Source organism: Pavona decussata, unplaced genomic scaffold, assembly GCF_977016875.1.
Source record: "Pavona decussata unplaced genomic scaffold, jaPavDecu1.1 SCAFFOLD_215, whole genome shotgun sequence".
Taxonomy (NCBI): Eukaryota; Metazoa; Cnidaria; class Anthozoa; order Scleractinia; family Agariciidae; genus Pavona; species Pavona decussata.
Genome location: NW_028145620.1, coordinates 155,464 through 169,922, shown reverse-complemented (window position 1 = coordinate 169,922; position 14,459 = coordinate 155,464). Strand labels below are relative to the sequence as shown.

The window sequence follows — 14,459 nt, the reverse complement described above, 5'->3', positions numbered from 1 at the left end:
ATGAACAACTTCCAGAGCTCGAGAATATTGAAGTCAAAACAAAGGGAACAACGCAATGGAAGCTCTTCAACACGACGACTTCGACAGTCGTTTTACCCAAAACCAGTTTGCGCATCTACGATTTTGATGTTTTGCCCCGCACAATGTGATTCCTGATAACCCTGCACTTTGGGAACCGCCCTAAAAGTTGATGTTGTCACCCTTCTAGCCCAAAGAAAATGAGATAGTGTCTGTCTATTTATTTTTTCTCTTTGATATTGTCATTGGTGCCCTACACGGTAATAGGTCAACGCACGTCTAGATATCTTTCTAGGTATTGCTATGGTGATTTGTGATTGCTAACTAAAAATATAACCAGTTTATTGAGGAATAATTTTCAGCAATTTACCTTAGAGTGGACTGGTAATCCATTGTTGACAAGGAGGCGTCAGGTCAAGGCAGCTAGGCTAAAAAGAAAAAGTTAGGAGTCTCGGGCAGAGAAACGGGAGAAAAAAGTCATCACAATACAAACTCCCCTTCTATTTTGGAGGTAAGTATTAATTACAATGTATAAATGCATCGTATTGTATGTATAAAGAATTGTTTTAATTAAAGCATCAGTTACAAAAAGAAAATTGCAAAACTATTCTCAAACTTCCTGTGATTGTTAAGTATTTCAAAATGCAATAGAAAAAACAGGTCACCGTGACGGCGAAAGAGCTATCTCGTTTTGTTTTAATCATGTTTTGAACATTCCATACATTTCCCTGTATTTTTTTTTTCCGTGATTTATTTTTAGTAGCAGTTTACAGCTGATTCGCTGTACAGACAAATGTATGGAAAGTTCAAAACACGACTGGTCGCTTTCTGGCAAATCTTTCCAATTTTTTTCTTAAAATCCTTTTCCTTGTGCCAAACGTTTCCAATTCACGATTTTTTTTAGAAGCGATGTTTAATGAAAATTATTTGACATCGGATTCCCATACCAACACTGTTATTTCAAGCCTGTTTGCCTACTCGTCAAAATGACGCGAAAAGTAAGAAAACTCCGTTAAAGATAAGTTAATGTTTTAATTGAAGAGCTTTCAGGAACCACCAGGTGAATTGGTTATTCGGATGCCACACATTCAAACAGAAAACAAAGACGCTGATCAGTCTCCACATAAACTTACTTCACTTTAAAGAAGTCTTGAAACATTTTTAGTAAATTATATGATGATTAAGTAACCTCAAGGACTGACGAAAAACTTATAATCTTAGAGCTCTCAAAGTAAAAAAAAAACAAGAAATCTTTAGCGGACTGTTCTATTTTATTTATTTATTTATTTATTTATTTATTTCATTTGACCGTGGAGATTGTCGGACTCAAATCATTCTGTTTATATATCCGTCTCGAATTATTTAACGACCTCCACGTACCAAGAGCAATTACTGAGGATTTTTCTGATTCATTCACTTTATCGTCCTGCGTGAACAATATGACATATCCTGGAATTTATTCAGCCAGGGATGAACTCATCTGATCCCTCGTTCACGTTCAAAAACAATGTAATAGTTATTTTGGACTTGTATAAGGTTCCCCACAGAGCACTCAACTCATCGGAAATATGAGGATTTAATTCTTGTGCCCAACTTTTTCAGTAAAAGTTCTACAATAGTCAAACTGAGAAAAAGGAAATACAACAATTATTGCGATCGTCCGTTACTCAGTGAAGTAACAAGTCCTCGATGAAAATCTATCTTATTAATATTCTGTATTCTTTCCGAAGACTGAGTTTATGAACTTCTTTACTTCTTACTTGGTTAAGCAGACTGCGTGTAAACCGTGTGGGTTTCACCCTTTAAACATCTATTTTGTCTCTAGAGATTCATTAACACTCTTAAACGGGTTACGCTGTAGGGTGCGAAACAATAGCATCCTGCTGTTAAATCTTGCGGAACCGGGCAGTGTAACGATGGAGACCCTTTCCAAGAAATCTAATGGAGACTATAGTTTCAACTGAGTTTGATGGTTGCCTCTCCTCTTCCTAGCCAGGTCTCGGCTTTTAACCGATAACCGTGTGATTAACCGTTTGTAATTACGGTCATTATAAGAAATAGCATGTGCATAGATTACACTCAAGGAACACTGGAAACTAGCTAGCAAAAAAGGACTGGGAACAAACATTGCATTGCATCAGACTCCGACCGCAATTTTGTGTTTCCTTCGGTCGGGTAGAAGTTGATATGTCCAAGTACAGTTCGCAGTTCCACCGTGAATGTCATTAATTCAGTGATACTGTTGGACCACCTGTTGCTTAATCGGAAGAATACAGAAAAAACGTGTCAATTTCGTTCCCGGTGGTGAAATATTTGCATCCGAGATCGTATTACTGTAAGCTGATCACGACACCAATGGTGCTCATACATCAACAGTATGACTTTAAAGTGGCCATTGTACAGTACAACAGCTTACAACCCGCGAACATTAAAGACACGTTGCAGCTGGATTTTCAAGAATCCAGCCGCCAAGCGTCAAGTGATAAGGAGTTGCTTTTTTCAATCAGACTAATTATTGCTATGGATTGATTGCAGCGTGGAGCTTATTTTCGCTCCTTCAAGTACGGGTAAGAAGTATTTTAAACTAATTTATTAAAACTAAGTTTTATTTGAATTGTCTGCAAATAACATTTCACACGATTTAAAGGTACAATTATCAGTTCCGAAATAAGTTGCTAATCATATTTTCAGATTTAATGATTGAAAACCAGAAAGTTACTCCTTACTTAAAATGTTAAACAAGCATCGGGATTGTTTTCGTTTAGTTGTACTCTTGCTTTACTATAATTCTCAAAAAACCTACAAAAATAAATTACAATTAAATCTGAAAAAGCTTACATAGTGTGCTTTGCTGTGTTTTCATGGCTGTTCAGAGTTCTAAAATAAACCGCTCCAGACGGCTTTTCGAAGCTCTGGGAAGCTATGTAAATAAAGCAAAACACACAAGGTGGGCTTTTCCAGACTTAATTTTAATCTTTGTAGGTTTTCGAAGGAATGCCGCTGTTAATTTTCGATTAAATTTGAACGCCATTCAAACTCTTATATTATTTTTTTGGTGACCTGTGTTGTCACTGAGCTCTTCTCAGCGAAAAATCTCACAATGTCTTCTCTTTGACCTGAACTTGAACAGGCAAAGGAAATAATTATGATCGAAGAGTATCCCATTTAATGAGACACAGACACTTGTAAATACTTGTACGCTTTTTTGGCCAGTATTCAATTTGATTGCAATGTTAGACAAGTTTGCCAATGGAGATTGTTAATTTAAGCAAGGTTGCGAAATCACGTCGATAGTCACAGTAAAAAACAAAAAAATAGTCCGCGAACAATTTAAACAACGGAAAAAATGCACCCAAAATGGGGTATTTAATAATAAGTACTGTGGGAGCTTGGGACAAACGTTTCAACAAAAGTTTGAAACTATTCCCCGAAGAAAATTTTAATTTCTTAAAAGAGCCGTTGGAATTTTAATCAGGCTAGAGTACAAAGCCTTTAGAGAAGTCCACCGGAATAATTCTTTTTTCTGGAAATGTGGTTTTGCTCAAGTGCGAAAAATTCAGTTGCAAACTCATAATTACATTTTCAACTGAATTACTGCTTTAATAACCAAAAAACAAAGCAGTGGCTCCCTCCGTCTTTTTTATCTCTCCAAATAAACAAATCTAACAAAATATTCTTTTCAAACTGGTTACTGTTGCAAGAATTGCCAACAACGATATGAGGATGACTACTGAGGTATTCACTGTCTTTATGGACAAAAACCAATTGTACTTTTTTCATGTTCACTATAGCGAACCTAGAATTATACAGAACTACTTTCGCGCAAGTTCACTATATGGTAATTGAAGGAATTCCAGATTTCGTTACTGGGGCGATCACGCAATGAGATTTTGCTTTTTGTTTTGTTTTTGTTTTTCTGTGGAATTTTTTCCCGTTACTATGCTTTGATGTAAAGGAAAGACTTTGCACATTCACTTCCCGCTTAATAACCGTCACACAGAAGACATCTCGCGGTTTTTTCATAGCTGGCTTAATTTATGCAATGGGAACCGTTTGCAGGTTGTCAAATAAAGGGCACACACGTCCATAAAAAAAAAACAAAGTCACGCAAGTGGCTGATAGTTCAAACTTTATAGAGGTTAAGTAAATCACATGTGGATAACTGTCTACAAATAGACTCCACTATGAAACAGGTAGCGTTATCATTAACAAGTCTTCTTCAGTTTCAATAGCACTGAGCGTGAAATCATCATTTATCAAAGAAAGTTCAGGGTCAAAACCCAATTTGGTCAATATTCGTTAGAATAACGTATGGTAGTTTGTCATCTTTCAGGAATTTCTTGTATCATACTGTTTCGTTAGGATTTTCGAAAAACAAAACAAATAACACGTGAACATGTGTTTTGAATATGGACGAAAATTAACAAAAAATAAGAAAATGTTTTAATTTAATTACTATTATTAATATAATTATTAATATTATTATTATTAATATTATTATTAATATTATTATTATTACTATTATTGTTATCATTATTGATTGATTTTTTGCCTTGTCGCAAAAAAGGGGGGTTTACATTTCAAGAAAAACAGGTTCTCGTCTGATAGAAGATGGCAGCGCCAAAAATACACCGGATGTTAAATGGCCAGATCGGCTTCCGGAACATTAGAATTGTATCTATTGCGCGGGTCGTTTTCTACTTGAGTTGCAAGAGCAGTATGTTATTTTTCACTGGAGAAACTTCTCGAAAAACCTTTCCGATTTGTAATTCAATTTCTTCACTCTACTACTACTACTACTACTACTACTACTACTACTACTACTACTACTACTGCTGGTGCTGCTGCTGCTGCTGCTGCTGCTGCTGCTGCTGCTGCTGCTGCTACTACTACTACTACTACTACCACAACTACTACTACTACCTACCGAGGACACGGACTTATATAATTAGGGACTTTCCACCGGCATTCTTCTATGATTACAACGCCTCGTAGCCACTGACTAAATTTTCCAGCTTGATCTGATGAATATCAGACAACTTTGCAATTACGTTTATTTTTCCAACGTTCACTTGTTTAATTACTAGATATAACACAACAAATAAAGTTTCCTGAAAAGCTCTTCGTAAAAACCGACTCTAAGATATGTGAATAGGCCATTTCTGAGTTGCTGTGAACCTCACTTTGAAAGTGAGGCCAACTGCAAAAATTTTCATATGAAAATTAGTTTTGTTTGCATATGAATGAAAACTAATTTTCATAACAAAACCTTTGCACTTAGCCTCGCTTTCATAGTGAGGTTCAAAGTAACTCGGAATGGTCTATTTCCTTCTTATCCTTTTCAAAACATATAGCCTTAACTTGTTAAATCCACTTTCTTACTTTTTCCCCCAAAAAGTGTTCTTTTTCAAATCCCTCTTGTCCTCTAGCTAAGTAGTAGTTTTTATGGCAAACTAAAGTGTTCATATCTGTTTTCCTAAGCGCCAAAATTCGGTATGATATTTTATTCTAAACAACCCTTGCTTGTGACAAAACCCGTTTGTTTTACTCAAGAAGCTTTCCTCCGCGTTTCTCGATTTTCCGGTTTCTGTCGACATTTGTTCGTTTTTCTATCTGACGTACTTTTCTATTAATCTAGTGAAAAACAGCTTTCTCATTTACTTTGTATTGACCTTTTTTATGCTTTACCATTAGCAACTAATTACAGGGTTGTTGGAAGATCGCGAGTAAACGCACATTTATGAGGGAACCGTACAAATTTTGACGTTCTAAACTTGCGAGTCAAACTTGACGTTGTGCGTATTAACCAAGAGGCTCTTTCTATTTCATTTCTTTCCGAACAAAGTTCAGTCTGCTGTAGTTTATCATTACAGGTTTGTTTTATTTATTTTCTTACAAGGGAGTTCGGCATTTTTCAGAAATTTGAAAATTAGGTAATCGGAATTCTGTAGAAATTAGCTAGCTAGCTACACAAACACGAGAAAATATATAGCTACAAAAGCGGTTGAAAATCAGCTACTTTTCAAAAAAGAAAAAAAACAATAACGTTTGTCCCTGGAGTTTGGAGGCAAAGAAACTCTACATCGTCAGTCTAGCATATTTTGAGAGTTGAACTGGAATTTGCTTAACCTGAGTATCAGGCCTTCCTAAGGGGAGGGGGAAGGAGACAGAAAGAGAAGGAAGGCCTGACACAAAAGCATTCACCGGCTTGTGTTGAACGTCCGGATTTCGGACGTTTACGCTGATTGGATGAAACAAGACCTTCTATCTAACATCGTTGGAGATGGCTACTCCCAACTGCGAACTGGGTTTGAAGTCTTGTAAGTTACTATACTTTGGATTTAGATAAAACTGTATGTAATTAAAAGAAGCATACCAAGAGATCGGATCTTCATGCCCGTTCGTCGGGTTCAGTACAATGCCGACCGAGAACTGTGGCGTGGAAGTCGTTTCGCACGACGCCCCTGGATAACTTCAACGGTCTTCATTGATAATATGCTGTATATGTAAACTGGGGAAAATCCTTTATACAGCTTTATATAAAGTACAGAGCGAAGACATGTCACCGAACTTTTGTTTGCAGATAATCTGATCACAATTAATCGGCGTTTTAAAAGAGTTTAATGCGCGCCTTTACCGAATGAACAGTTCCTCCCGATTGGATCATTTGTAACAGAATACATACGCTATCGCTTTAGTGCGGTTGACGGCTTTGTTCTGTGGCAAATTAACCTGGGTCCAGTTGTTCAGAGTCCGATTAAGCTAATCCTGGGTTAACGTGAACTTAGCTTTGAGTTTAATTACGAATCAATAAAGACTCTTCAAAAGGATTTTTGTTCCCCAGTTTTGACTTAGATTTTTCCTTACCACTAGCCTAAAATAAGCTTTCAAAAAAATTTTTAATGAGCGAGATGAAAACCTCAATTAATTTTTAATCGGGGATTAGCGTTAATCGGTTTATAATAATTTACTTATAATAATTTATTTGTTTTCGAACAACCGGGCCCAGGGCGACTTAAAATGTACTTTACCACCGGAAATTTTTTTAATAAGCAAAGTCACATTTTTATTTAGGTCTTTTGGCGAGTTGACCGGTAAAATATAAATGCGCTTTATGTCGTTTTGTCGGATTATGTAAATTATTTTTACTCGAGAGGCAGTGATCAGTACGCTATTTCAGTATAGCTCCAGACGATAAACCATCCCCGAGGTAAATTACCTGGGGAAAAATCGATCATACATCGGTCATATTTCCCCAGGTAAACTGCTAACAAGTTGCGTTTCCCTTGGTAAAAAGGCTGTAGCTTGACTACAGCTTGTATATTTAGCAACTTGAATGCCAAGCGCCCCGAAAAGCCTGATACTCAGGCAGCGTTTACACGAACGCGGTTTTATTTGTAACGGCATCGCTTTCGATGCGGTTGCTCCTTCCGTTTACACGACGCCGGCCGAGACCGTTACCGAAACCGGGTCGATTTGAAAATGCTAACAAAAGTGGAGCGTTTTCAAAACGATACGGTTTCATCTGTCGTGTAAACGGCGAAACCGCATCGATTTGAATACGGTTACTATCTTGGCGCGAAATTTCACTTAGGCGCAAAGATTGAAAATGGTGAACCTTGGCCGTTTTACTGACTTTGTACTCGATAGTTCCTTTTAAACTTTCAACAGGAGTTGTACTTCGTCGTCAGTCCATGTGAACTGTAATCTATTTTTCGCCATGTTGAGAAAAACAAAATGGCGGCGTAATAATCGAACCCAGATCCCCTTCCTCAATAATGAGTGCCTGGGAACGAGATTAGCATAACGTAAGCGCTTGCAAACGGTGTGATTGGCACTGCGTAAACACTTTGAAACTGTATCGTTTTCGATACGGTTTCAAGGGTATGAAACCGTGACGATTTGAAACGGCGTTCGTGTAAACGCTGCCTCGGGCTAGAATTGGCTTGGAACACCAAGGCAACGTTTTCACCTTGAATTTACTTGAGAACGGGACGAACATTTCACAAAATGCTTGTCGCTGCTTCATACATGTTACCCGATTTTGTTGTTTTCTAGTCCTCTTTCTTCCTTCAGCTTGAAATTTATAAGACACATCCACACCAAATCAATGATTTTCGCTAAAAAATAAATTAAATTAAGAGTATCAACTAATAAGGTGTGAGTAGATCAGCAAAAAGGCGAATAGAAATTCAAACTTTTCCTAGAAAGCGGAAGTCAATTTGTATTTGTATAGCAACGGTGTAACTTAGCAACCAGAAAGGTAAATGGACCCTCAAAACATGTATAAAGTGACAAATTGACGACTTTAAAGGCCTTGAAAAGAGAGAGTCTGTTTGACAGGTGAAGCAGTTACAAACGCGAGTCGATTCCTGTTTAGGAGCTCCGCACGGCTTTTTAGCGGAGAAAAACAAGTCATACGTATGCACACCATTGTTTACTGGTGGTGGAATTTTGTGACTGAAACGCGTTACCCGTTGTATGTAATTAGTTCTAATCCCGTTCAAGCCCGAATTTTTCTTCGGTTTTTTTTTTTGTAACTCGCCCTCAGAATTTGCATAAATAACTGCGTCTTTCTTTTATTTATGTAATTTATTCATACAAGCAAAACTATTAAAAGTAGAATCCAGCCAGTAGACATTTCATCTAAAAAATAGGCATTGCTCTGTTTACATTAGGATCGAAATTTGTCAATTTTAGTTTCGTATCACCATTGCCTGCGGTACAATTAGTCGAAGCGAGCTAAATGTTAGGCTTTTATTAGCTTAAGAAATATAAAAGATGTACTAATGTTCGTCAACGAGACTGTGCACTTGCTACAAAAATTTTAACTAATTCTAAGGTTATGTATCGTCCAGGAATTCAGAAGATCGTGTTCTTAAAAAGAATATATACTGTAATTAAATAAATAAGAAAAACAATGAAATAAAAAATGCGTACGCTTGTATGTCCAAGTCTGATTCATTATTTAGACTGCAGACTTCAAGCTGCTGACTTCTGTCCTTTACTTTTCTCACAACTCAAAAACAAAAAACACATTTTCCCAGACATCAAACATGTAAACTGATGGAAACTGAAATAGAAAAAAACGACAACAACAAACTCAAGTGAATGAAACATTTTCACGTAGAACGACGTTACCGTTTTAATTCATATTCATAGAAGCCATCCGATATAAACGTTTTACCGTCATACTCATTTTAATATCACCGTTATTATTTTAATAAGCTCCCACCATCCTTGTTATTTACCGCCAGCTCACTCTTGTTAGCGCGTCACTCATAGTGTATCGTTTATTTGTCAGGTTTCGTCTCATCACCGTTAGTGAAGAATTTTTGAAAAGCTTTTCTTCTACGGTAAGTTAGCTGATCAATAACTTGAAAAAAGTACTGCCTTTAATACAGTAGAACGCACAAGAGTCTGCTCAGTAACTGGTAGCGCGGGCTCGCTTGCCTTCCTGTGTCTTGCTTTCGCAGAAGGCAAATTGCTTTGTTTGGCACCTTTTGTGTCTGCTAGTTTGAAATTTGTTACATGCACACTCCCCTGTATATCGCGATTTTGTGACTGTTTTCACTGATCGTTGAAAAAAAAAAATACTACAAAGAGTATTTGTGTTCATTTCCTTTTATTACCGCCTTTATTACGGTTAAAGTCACTGAAGAAGCAGGAACTACAGGAGGCAAAAAAGAGACTTAATTGTTTTCCGTTTCCGCGGTTAAGCCGTTCAAAGCTTACTCTTTAGTCGCTATACAGCCGCCATATTAACCGTTTAAAATTTATTTTTATTTGCATGTTTTTTAGTTCATCTTGTTTTGGTTTGATTTTAGTAACATTTATAGCGAAAGGAAGTGTTTAAAGGCAGATATCGTTTTTAAAAACAGAGAAAGACCAGTTTGCATTCATTTCTCTTTACTCATTGTCTGTCCTTTACTTTTCTCACAACTCAAAAACAAAAAACACATTTTCCCAGACATCAAACATGTAAACTGATGGAAACTGAAATAGAAAAAAACAACAACAACAAACTCAAGTGAATGAAACATTTTCACGTAGAACGACGTTACCGTTTTAATTCATATTCATAGAAGCCATCGTTTTACCGTCATACTCATTTTAACATCACCGTTATTATTTTAATAAGCTCCCACCATCCTTGTTATTTACCGCCAGCTCACTCTTGTTAGCGCGTCACTCATAGTGTATCGTTTATTTGTCAGGTTTCGTGTCATCACCGTTAGTGAAGAATTTTTGAGAAGCTTTTCTTCTACGGTAAGTTAGCTGATCAATAACTTGAAAAAGTACTGCCTTTAATACAGTAGAACGCACAAGAGTCTGCTCAGTAACTGGTAGCGCGGGCTCGCTTGCCTTCCTGTGTCTTGCTTTCGCAGAAGGCAAATTGCTTTGTTTGGCACCTTTTGTGTCTGCTAGTTTGAAATTTGTTACATGCACACTCCCCTGTATATCGCGATTTTGTGACTGTTTTCACTTATCGTTGAAAAAAAAAAATACTACAAAGAGTATTTGTGTTCATTTCCTTTTATTACCGCCTTTATTACGGTTAAAGTCACTGAAGAAGCAGGAACTACAGGAGGCAAAAAAGAGACTTAATTGCTTTTCCGTTTCCGCGGTTGAGCCGTTCAAAGCTTACTCTTTAGTCGCTATACAGCCGCCATATTAACCGTTTAAAATTTATTTTTATTTACACGTTTTTTAGTTCACCTTGTTTTGGTTTGATTTTAGTAACATTTATAGCGAAAGGAAGTGTTTAAAGGCAGATATCGTTTTTAAAAACAGAGAAAGACCAGTTTGCATTCATTTCTCTTTACTCATTGACAGCTGATCCCTTTTGTATTTATAAGATCAAATATTCTACTTTTCTGGTCGAAAAACTAGGAGAAAATATATTATTTTGCCAGGCTGTAACTTGAAAATTTAAGTTCGGGGTCTTTTGCTGCTCTTCACATTTATGGCACGATATTTCACTATCATTGGGGAAAATTGGGTTCCACACATTGAATAGTTTGTTTCACAGGCAGATACGGGAGTGTTTGATTTTAGTCTATTTTTCCTTGCTTTCAGCTACCTTCAGATACAAAGTTTACTAAAAATTGCCAAAGAACGTTTCCACTACTTCTTTTAACTGGCTTCTGCCAGATGTCTTGATCGAGAGATATATCTGGCATTGTTTGTTTTCTGATAAAGGCTATTCTCTTCCTGAACCGAGCAAGTAAAACAACCGTTCGCTGATGAACGATCAATTGAAGTGAAGATGTCAAAGGAATAAATTATTTTAAAATAAACTGCACCTTGTGGCGAAATACTCGCTTAGTCTTCCACCAAAATGTCTTGGCATATAGGTGCGTAACCCCCTATGGGGTTATTCAATGGCAGGTCATGGGAAATAAAATTTGCCAAAACAAAATTCTATCCAAAAGAAAAAAAAAATATGCTTGCCTAAAGACGAAAATTAAGATGCGCAAAGAAAAAAAAATGATTGATGCAATCGAAAAGATCATTCATGCGCCATAGAGTATACATAGTTATTTATAAAGCACCACAAAAATAATTGCAAAACGTAGTTTTATTGTTAGAGAAAAAGTTGTTTCTTAATCCTATCATATTGTATTTCAAACAAAAAGTTTCCTTTTTAGGATCGAAAATTTATATTTAGATCCGAGTTTTCAATTCCGTCTCGGAATCTTTGTCAAGTGGTGTAGGACGTTCTGTCACGTGAGTTTTATTATTTCTGATATATTTTAACCAGAACGAGCAACCTAAACCGACACTATTGATTACTAATCGTTGCTATTCGTCACTATTCGCAACTTATTCACCACAATTCGTCGGTATTCGCGACTAGTTAACAAATACACACCAAAGGCGAAGAAAATATTGGTGAATATTCCCCGAGACGAAATCTAGTTTCAAATTACCACGCGTCAATGAGCAGAGGCGCGCAGGCAGTCTGTCGATCGCATTGTCAATTGATAAACAGGCCATTTTCACGATGGTGTCACTTACGACAACTATACCACAATCCTTCATTTATTTATTTATTATTATTATTATTATTATTATTATTATTATTATTATTATTATTATTATTATTATTATTATTATTATTATTATTATTATTATTATTTTTATTATTATTATTATTTTTTTTTTTATTTTTTTTTTTTTTTAACAAATTTTATATAAGAAAGGAAAAGCGAAGAGAATTCTGGTAGTTGTAGTCAAAATAACGTCATCGTTAAAATCGCTTATTGCACATGCTTTCAGTGGAAAGTCAAGGTTTTGTCGATGTCCCTGACGTTTCAATGTGAGATTGACTTCTTCATCAGTGAGTGATCGAATGTTGGTTTTCTTCGACCTATTTTCCAAAATAGATGGAGATGAAACGGGCTGCTTGGTATAAAACTCCCCCTTACAGATTACCCTCGGAGATAAGTGCAAATGAGAATTGAGTGCTTCATTGCCTTCACTGAATAAGTCTACAGTTGTCCGGCGGTGTCTTCATGTGGTGGCCGAGACCCAGTCGAACCGACATAAAGCTAGTTTTCTTGTAAAAACTGTCGTCTTTTCTCCACTGAAACGTAAAATTTCTTGAGTAAAACAGATTTTACTCAAATTTGCGAAGATTTCCGTTTGAGGGTGGTCAGATGTTGTCACGAAAACGTGTCAATTTTTTTTTTATTTTCTTCTGGGAAAAGCACCTGTTACCGCCACCAAAAAAAAAAGTATTTACACTGAATTTAGGTTACAGCGAGGTTTTTCTCTCAGAAATCTCTCTTTGTAATAACGAAACTACACGAAAGGTACGGAAAGAACCACAAGAATGTCCTGAAGACAAGGTCGCAGTGATAAGATCTAGATTTCCTCTAGCGGCAGGATCAGACGGTCGTTTTAGCTTTTAAAATTATGCACGTATAGACAGGGACTCGAAAAAATTAAAACATACTCTTGGAGCAAAAAGACCTGGCCAGATAAAATTTTTTAGGTTTTAAAATCATTATGGAAACTTTCTCATGAAAAATGACGAAGATAGATTCGTTCGGATGTGGCCTTAATAATTTCGGTGTAAAAGACTATGCACAAGTCCTCACTTTCAAAGAGAGGTTAAACGTTTGTCCAACGTATACGTAATTTATTCATATAAACAAAAGGATTAAACGTAGAATCCAGCCAGTAGACATTTCATCTTAATAATAATTATTCCTCTGTGTAGAGTAGGATCGAAATTTGTCAATTTTAGTTTCATCATAATGTTGCCTGCGACAACCTTTCTTGTCTGTATCTTTCAGTTAGTATAAAGCGCAGTGTGATCGGTCAATTTTGCGGGCTGTATTTCACTGTGCGGCCCGCTAAATTTGAAAGTTGTTCCTTTCCCGCGTGCCAGATTACCTTACCGCCGTATACCTTTAGAAGTGTCTCGCGACGAAGCAATGTAGCGCGTCCGGTTTAGACTGTAAATACCTCAACCCCTATATCAAATTAAAGCTTATAGAGCTGGCAATCAAACTATACCAAGAATTTTGAAATAAAGTGAATTGTCGAATTTTTAGCGTGGTTTTGTCGAATTAATTATTTTTTTACTTAAAGGGGACACTTTAAAGAGCTAAAACTCAAAGGGAATTTGCAGGGCGAGGAGCTATAATTATTTTGAGAGGGGGGGGTCACAGTAGGTTTTGGGGGTAAGGGGCTATGAAAAATTCCCACCAAATTAGGACAAGGCGTAAGGGGGGCCATCGGAAAAGTTTCTATTTAAAATGTTATGTTTTCATCGTTTATACGCCCCTTGGTTGTTCCGTCAACAAAACGTTGGGTATATTTTTTGGAAGTCATTTTAATGAGGATGAAAATATATTTCAATAAATGGTAAACTCACACTGATACTCGCTCAATCTCTTAGAACTGTGTTTTCCATGGCCTCATATGTTTTGTTAATTTCGTGTTCTGTTTACATAAGTAGTGAGGTAGCTAACATCAGGTAGCGGCAGTTGTACAAGTTTGCGATTCACCAATAGAACGGAAAGTATGTGACACTCCCTCCACTTCTTGTGCTTCATCGGCGGTACAAGTTCACACTCACTATCATCACTCTCACTCTTTATGCAAATGTTATAAAATGTTAAGAATGCAGAGATGCTTGTATTAGCCATTTAAGAGGAGGTTTTAAGGTTAAAAAGGGTGACAGAGAGGGGGGGGGGGGGGGGGGCTTCAAAACATGAAAGGAAAAAAAATTAAAAATCGTCATAGGCCCCCATCTGCATGAATTATGAACCCTCCCTACTGAATCCCCCTTCCTCGGTCGGTACTGTAAGTTACGGAACCTCGTTTATTTCCGTCGATTTCTGGCAACGGGAAAAAAATCGGTCCATAAGTTACTGTACGGATCTCGAACAAGAAAGGCAATAAACTCAAACTCGATTCTATTACTA

The 14,459-nt window shown here is 36.7% G+C and overlaps 1 protein-coding gene across 1 annotated transcript in view; it reads left to right on the top strand.

Moving 5' to 3' along the window:
* The window catches only part of LOC146459837 (uncharacterized), a 111,118-nt gene that overhangs the window by 63,655 nt on the left and 33,004 nt on the right, over nucleotides 1-14,459 (top strand). The window lies entirely within an intron of this gene.